Source organism: Lycium ferocissimum, chromosome 1 (assembly GCF_029784015.1).
Source record: "Lycium ferocissimum isolate CSIRO_LF1 chromosome 1, AGI_CSIRO_Lferr_CH_V1, whole genome shotgun sequence".
In the NCBI taxonomy this organism is placed as follows: domain Eukaryota; kingdom Viridiplantae; phylum Streptophyta; class Magnoliopsida; order Solanales; family Solanaceae; genus Lycium; species Lycium ferocissimum.
In genome coordinates this window covers 33,878,743-33,885,709 of record NC_081342.1, presented here as the reverse complement: position 1 = coordinate 33,885,709, position 6,967 = coordinate 33,878,743, and positions in this window count along the sequence as shown.

Below are 6,967 nucleotides of genomic sequence, written 5' to 3'. Positions count from 1 at the left end.
ACCCTAGGATTGTCTGGACCGTGTCCGAGTTTTGTTTAGGGTGGAAGCGCGCCACATTTATAAAGGGGAAGCTGGGCTTTTAATTTATCTTTTTTCTTATCTTATATCGTCTTTGTAGAGCTAAGCAATAGGATATGAAGTCCACGATTCTAACCCTAAATATTTTGGGTTATGGATGAGCTTGATTGATTATACGAGTTTGGAGAAATTGATGGGAATTGAAGTTTGTTGACTAGAAAAGATATGTTCCCTACTTTATTGATATTGATGTATATGGACGACTAGTACGTAGGAGGGATGCCACGTGTATTTGTGATTGCTCGAGAGGCATTGGATGTGTTTTCTTGGGTTTGTGTGCGGGGTTGAGGTAGTAAGAATTATAGAGGAAACTCATCCATAAAATTTTTACAAATTGAATTGTTTGAATGTATGCCATAGAGAAAAAGTAAAGGAAATGTCATAACCAGACATTTGGTAAGCTATGAGTGAATAAACAATTATGAGACGCTTTTAAAGGAGTTTTAGAATGATTCTAATTTGATTTAAAGGATGAACCCGAAGAGGAAAAGTGATTAGTAGCTAGAGAAACTGGATGAGTTACATTCGAGATTTTAGAGGATTGAGACTTATTGAAGATATAAGGAAAGTTGACAGTAAGAACTCAAGTACAGTATTACGATTCATGGATTGACAAGTAAGAGATAATGAAGAGATATTGATATGGAAAAAGGAAGTTAATGAGTAGGGGAAGGTTTTATTTTAGAAGTATATATATATATATATATATATATATAGAGAGAGAGAGAGAGAGAGAGAGAGGATCGGGATGGGTTGATGGTAGACACATGGACTCATTTTATTGAACTTCCCTATATGATGTAAGTTTGCTTTGGGATTCAGAAGTCACTAGTTATTTAACTTTAAGGGGACTCTGAGTATTCGATAATTGGTACTATTCTGAGAATCATTATGACAAAGTTACTTCTGATATTAACGATGACCTCGGATCCAGGCATGAGAAATGGTTATGTAAGTTAGATTACAATTATGATTGCCTTCTGGGTTGCTCATATAATTCCTAACATGCGATGTTGCTGGCTGATTAAAGAAGTCGTGCGTGTATAGCTGATTCATATAAGAAGGTTTCACCTTGACAATGTTGAAAAGGTCACCTGACGACAGAAAATAAGGGCGATGTTGGCATATGAAAAAAAAGTAGAGTAGGTGTTCGAATGGAGATTATTCATTAAGGCTATATCGCCAGAAACTCATAATCAGGACTTAGATAAATATGCTAAGAAGTCCTACAAATTCAGACGTGCGAACGATATGAGAATTCAGAATAGCCGAGGGAAATTAGGAGCATATGAGCCTTACGATTAGAATTTCAAAATGATTGTAAGGTAGGCGTCGGCTACGGTCAAAAAGAAGGAGATGTAATAAGGCAAGGACTCCGAAGACGAGTTAAAAGCAAAGGGACATTTTGTAAGTAAGATATTGAGAAGCGATGTAAACGATAATTCATGTGTGGACACATTAAATGTCATGCATGCCCTTATGATTGGTTTTGCGATATGCTAAAGGTATTGATTGAGCTGGGTATTGAAGTTAAGGTAGTAAGTGCTGCAGGGCAGATTGATATTGTTTCTCCAAATGTTAAAGTTTGATGGTCATGATGCAACAATATCAATGAGAAGGACAATATGTGTACATAAGAGTAAAGATTGTGATGTCGTGAGAAGAAAAGAAGCGTAAACAAGGGCCATGACGGGTACTCGGGGCTAACCAGGCTCATACCATTACCCATCATACACATAAAGCATTCATTCATTAATCTTATACTCAAATCATAGGAAAATCATTTTGTTCACTTGAAACATATTTACTTTATATACATAAGCTCTTCGGCTATCAAAATCAAAATAACGTATATACATACGAGGAGAAACTGTGAGACCATCCTACCTACACATACGCATCTACGAGCCTCTACTTGAGTGCTAGACATAGGGACGGGACAGGACCACGTCATGCCAAAACATATATATATATATACCAAAAGAATAAATCAATGGAACCTCCAGAACAATGGAGTGTTCTCAGTCAACTAATAGCTCCTATGAGTCTGGATCACGTCCCTGTCTACCTGTGGGCGTGAACACAGCGTCCAAAGAAAATGGACGTCAGTACGAACATTGCACTGAGTATGTAAGGCATAAACAATAATAATACGTCAATGAAATAAGAAATCATCATATGAGGAGTAATCTGTAACTGACTGTCAATTATAAAAGAAATAATGCATGCTGGCTTACTTAATAATCATCATCATATCATGTATGCATATATGTATAAAATGCCCAACCTTATAGGTACGGTGTGATAATCATTAGCAGCGTCCGGGGCCTCACGTGCGGGGTACCATCTCATGCCGCCCACTAGTGGTGTCTGCTCATGCCATCTAGACATGGTGTATACGCTGCCCGCTTTGCGGTGTCTGCCCGTCCATATAGGCGCGGTGTAATATCATCATCATATGCTCATCATAATGCATGCATAGAAACTCAAAGACAACTACTCTCTAACGGGGTGACATAAGATCGTAAACCCCCGATTCCATTATGGAGCATTCATAAGCATTCTGCCTCACCTTGAAGGAATTAGCATATAAGGTGAGTGTATACAATAAACAACATCAATGTATCGTAATTAGCATCATTAGCTTTGTAGAAACATCATATCATGAACTCTAGAATCTCTAGACTTAAGCTCATCATCATCATTATCGTGCTCATAATATATCTCTTATCTTTATCTCATATGGCTATTTATGAACATAGACTCATAGTTTTTCCGGAGTGTAGGAAATTCAAGAAGAAGGAGGGAAAATCATTCCATAAGATTCATGCCTAGAAAGAAAGGACTAGCCTCACATACCTTTTCGTTTAACTATTCCGTCACTGCTCGTTCTCCTTGACGTCCACGTTTCTACCTTCAAGAGAATTCGCATTATCATTAGCTATTCGATTATATGAACGTGCTTACTAATGCTAGAGGAAATTGGGAAGAATTTCCTTTGTTTATACAACTTTCCTCATATTACATATCAACCCCCAAACATCCATAACAACATTCACAATATTATAAACAACAATCATCATTCATCTACATTATCCATCTCTCTTAATTTCACTTCAACTTCTCCATAATCATGGTCATAGTTCACTATTTCATTTTCTCACATATAATACTTATCCCATGTTCTAAATGTCATTCATAACCTACTTACAATCACAACATATCAATATTCATGATTCATTCCAAACTACTACTCAAAATGTCACTATTTTCACATTCATGACCCGTTTTCTATATCTTTCTATAATCCAAATGTTTCAACTTCTCAATACCTTAAACAATATGTAATGATCATAAAACTTACCGTAGATATTGTGGGAAAGACACTTGAGTGGAAATACTTCACTTGAGCCAAAACCCTAGCTTCACTTCCAAGAGAATTCTTGACTTGGATGGACCATTTAGTGAGCTTAAATGCACTTGATTCACTTGAATTTTTGATATTGATCTTTGTTTTCCTTTGTATTCTTGTAGATGAAGTATGTGGAACCTTGTAGGTCTTGAGAGAGATGCGAAGTGTGGGAAATGAAATTAGTGAAGTGGGATCACATTTATATAATTGAACTTACTCAGCCCGTCGGGACTTCCACGGACACTTATACGGTCCGTAGAACATTGCACAGCCCGTATAAGTGGTCATGGTTCGCCACCAGACAAACATCATCTCTGCTGGGTGTTATACGGACCGTATAAGTCTGTCGTATAACCCCTTTCCCCTGAAATGATCTCCGTCGTTCGTTTGATCTCCAATTCTTATGGAACCTTCTTGACACTTGTTTAACACCACGTTAATAATATAAGGGACATTATAACTCTTCTCCCAGTCATCATTGAATCATCGCTAACTTATCACTTGTAAATCCTTCCCGATTAGTAACGTATACCTTACCTTTCTTAGCCACTTTCTCCCCTTACTTCGAATGCCTTCGAAATCTCAACTAGGATCGTCAAGTGCTATTTCTTACTTATCGAAATATCGTATACGTCATGCCCTTTGTTAGTCTATTCACTATACGTTAACAGGAAATTTTTGAGGTGTAACATTCTTCCCCCCTTTTGGAACATTCATCCTCGAATGTTAAAAACTCGGGAATTCTACGAAAATTTTGCCAGAGTTTCCCCTATAATATGACACTACCATCCTATCATAACAGCCCACAATAACATTGCCTCACAGGGCCACAACACTATAGCAATATACGTTGGCCACACACGACCCATATGCATAAAAAGAAAACATATATACCTCATAATATCGATGTTTCATCATGGATCTCTTCCGGGGGCTGAAACAAGTGCGGGTATGTGGATTTCATCTTATCTTCCGCCTCCCATGTCATTTCTTCTCGGTTGTTATTTCTCCATAAGGCTTTAACTGAGGTTGCTTCCTTATTTCGAAGTCTCCGTACTTGCCTATCTAGTATGGCAATGGGCACTTCTTCATAGACTAGCTTTTCTGTCACTTGAACATCATTTATTGGAACTATCCTCGTAGGATCTCCAACACACTTGCAGAGCATTGAGACATGGAAAATTGGATGGACCGATTCAAGTTCTAGAGGCAAGTTCAGTTCATAGGCTACTTGACCCACCTTGCGGATAATCTTATAGGGTCCAATGTATTGAGGACTCAATTTCCCTTTCTTACCAAATCTCATCACACCTTTCATTGGCGACACCTTCAAAAATACCCAGTCATCAACTTGAAATTCTAAGTCTCACCGGCGGTTGTCCGCATAAGACTTTTGGCGACTTTGGGCTATCAACAATCGATTCTGGATCACCTTGACTTTTCCTACGCATTGAATCAACTCGGGGCCTATTAGCACGTACTTCTCCTATTTCAAACCATGCAATTAGAGACCAACACTTCCTTCCATATAAAGCTTCATACAGAGCCATTTAGATACTGGAATGGTAGCAATTATTATATGCAAACTCAAAAAGGGGTAAGTGGTCATCCCAACTACCACTGAAATCTAGAACACATGCTCGTAGCATATCTTCCAAGGTCTGGATGGTACGTGTTACACCTCGAAAATTTCCCCTTAGCGTACAGTGAATAGACTAGCGAGGGGTACGACGCATACGAGGTTTGGACAAGTAAGGACTAGCATGTGATGACCCTAATTAAGATTTCAAAAAAGACATTAGACTTGAAGAAAGAAAGTTGTTAAGAGAAGCGAGTTATAAGTTGAGAGTATCGGATAAGAAGTACGAGTATTGAGTTAAAGACGTATAAATGATGCCCCAAGGAAGAGTTATAACGTCCCTTAGAATGATATTGAAGTGTTGAATAAGTGTTAAGAAGGTTCCATAAGGATCGGAGATCAAACGAGTCGACGAAACAACTCTCGGAAAAGCTTGGGTAGACATACGGCCGGACATGCGCCGTATAAGATCTACGGACGTATACTTGACCGTAGATCTAGCCCGGACAAGACATGATGCCTTGGACCGGATATCTTTGTCGACATACGGTCGAGTAGATTTTATACGGACCGTAGTATGTTAGTCCGTATATTTCATCGAGTTTGAAGTGTATTTTATATAAGGGACATCTCATTTTTCATTCCATTCATTTCATTTCTCACCTCCACCATCAGAAGCCTCTAGAGTGTTCCAAACACTTCACCCGTGAGAAAACCATAGAAATCAAAGATCAACAACAAGAAATCAAGAGAATCAAGTGAAGGAAACCCATTAAAAGTCATCGAGTTAAGAAATCCAAAGCGAGATAAAATAGGGTTTTTGTGCTAAGGGTGAATCACCATTCCAAGCTTATTCCTCCATTATCTAAGGTAAGTTTCATGACCTTTACATGCTATTTGAAGTATTTATAAGTTGAGATTCATGGGTTGTAGAAGCGTATAGCAAATGGGTCATCAATGGATGAATAATGTCGTTATTGGATAGTAGTTGGATTGAATCATGGAAATGAATATGTTGATGTTATAAATATGTTATAAATGACTTATAGAACATGAAATAGGTATTGGATACGAAAGAATACGACGATGGATTTTTAGTCATAATTATGGGAAATTGAGGTGAAATGATGGAATGCGAATCATGTGAATGAACTACGATTGTTGTTAATGATATTGCGATGATCTTTGTGAATGTTGGGAGTTGATATGGAATGTGGTGGAAAGTAGCATAAACAAAGGAAATGCTTGATTTCTATAGCTTTAGTAAGTATGTTTTCACGATTATATAGCTAATGTCGATACGAATTCCATTGAAGGTAAACGAGTGCATTAAAGGAGAACGAGCAAGTGATAGAATAGCTAAACGACAAAGGTATGTGAGGCTTAGCCCTTTTCTTTCTAAGGCATGAGTCCTATGGCATGAAATTCCTCTTTTACTATAAATGTTCCCTCTCAAGAAAGTTAAGAGTCCCCACTTATGAATAGCCATACGAGATAAGAGATATGAGATGAACGATAATGATTAAAGTAAGCTAAAGTCTAGAGATGCTATAGTCTATGACATGATGCTCCTAAGAAGCTAATGATGTAATATATGTAATCTAATGATATTGATCATTATGCACACTCACCTTATGCTTGTTCCTTCAAGGTGAGGCGAGTAATACGTAAGAATGCTCATAACGACATCGGGGGTCCACGACCTTACGTCACCCCGATAAAGTATGAATAGCTAAGAGTCTCTATGCATGTAATATAATAAGTATATGATGTCAAGCACACCATGATGAGTTATGATAAGCATATTATGATAAGCATGATGTAATGAGTATATGATGATATCACACCGCGCCTATATGGCCGGGCAGACACCGCCAAGGCGGGCAGCTATACACCAT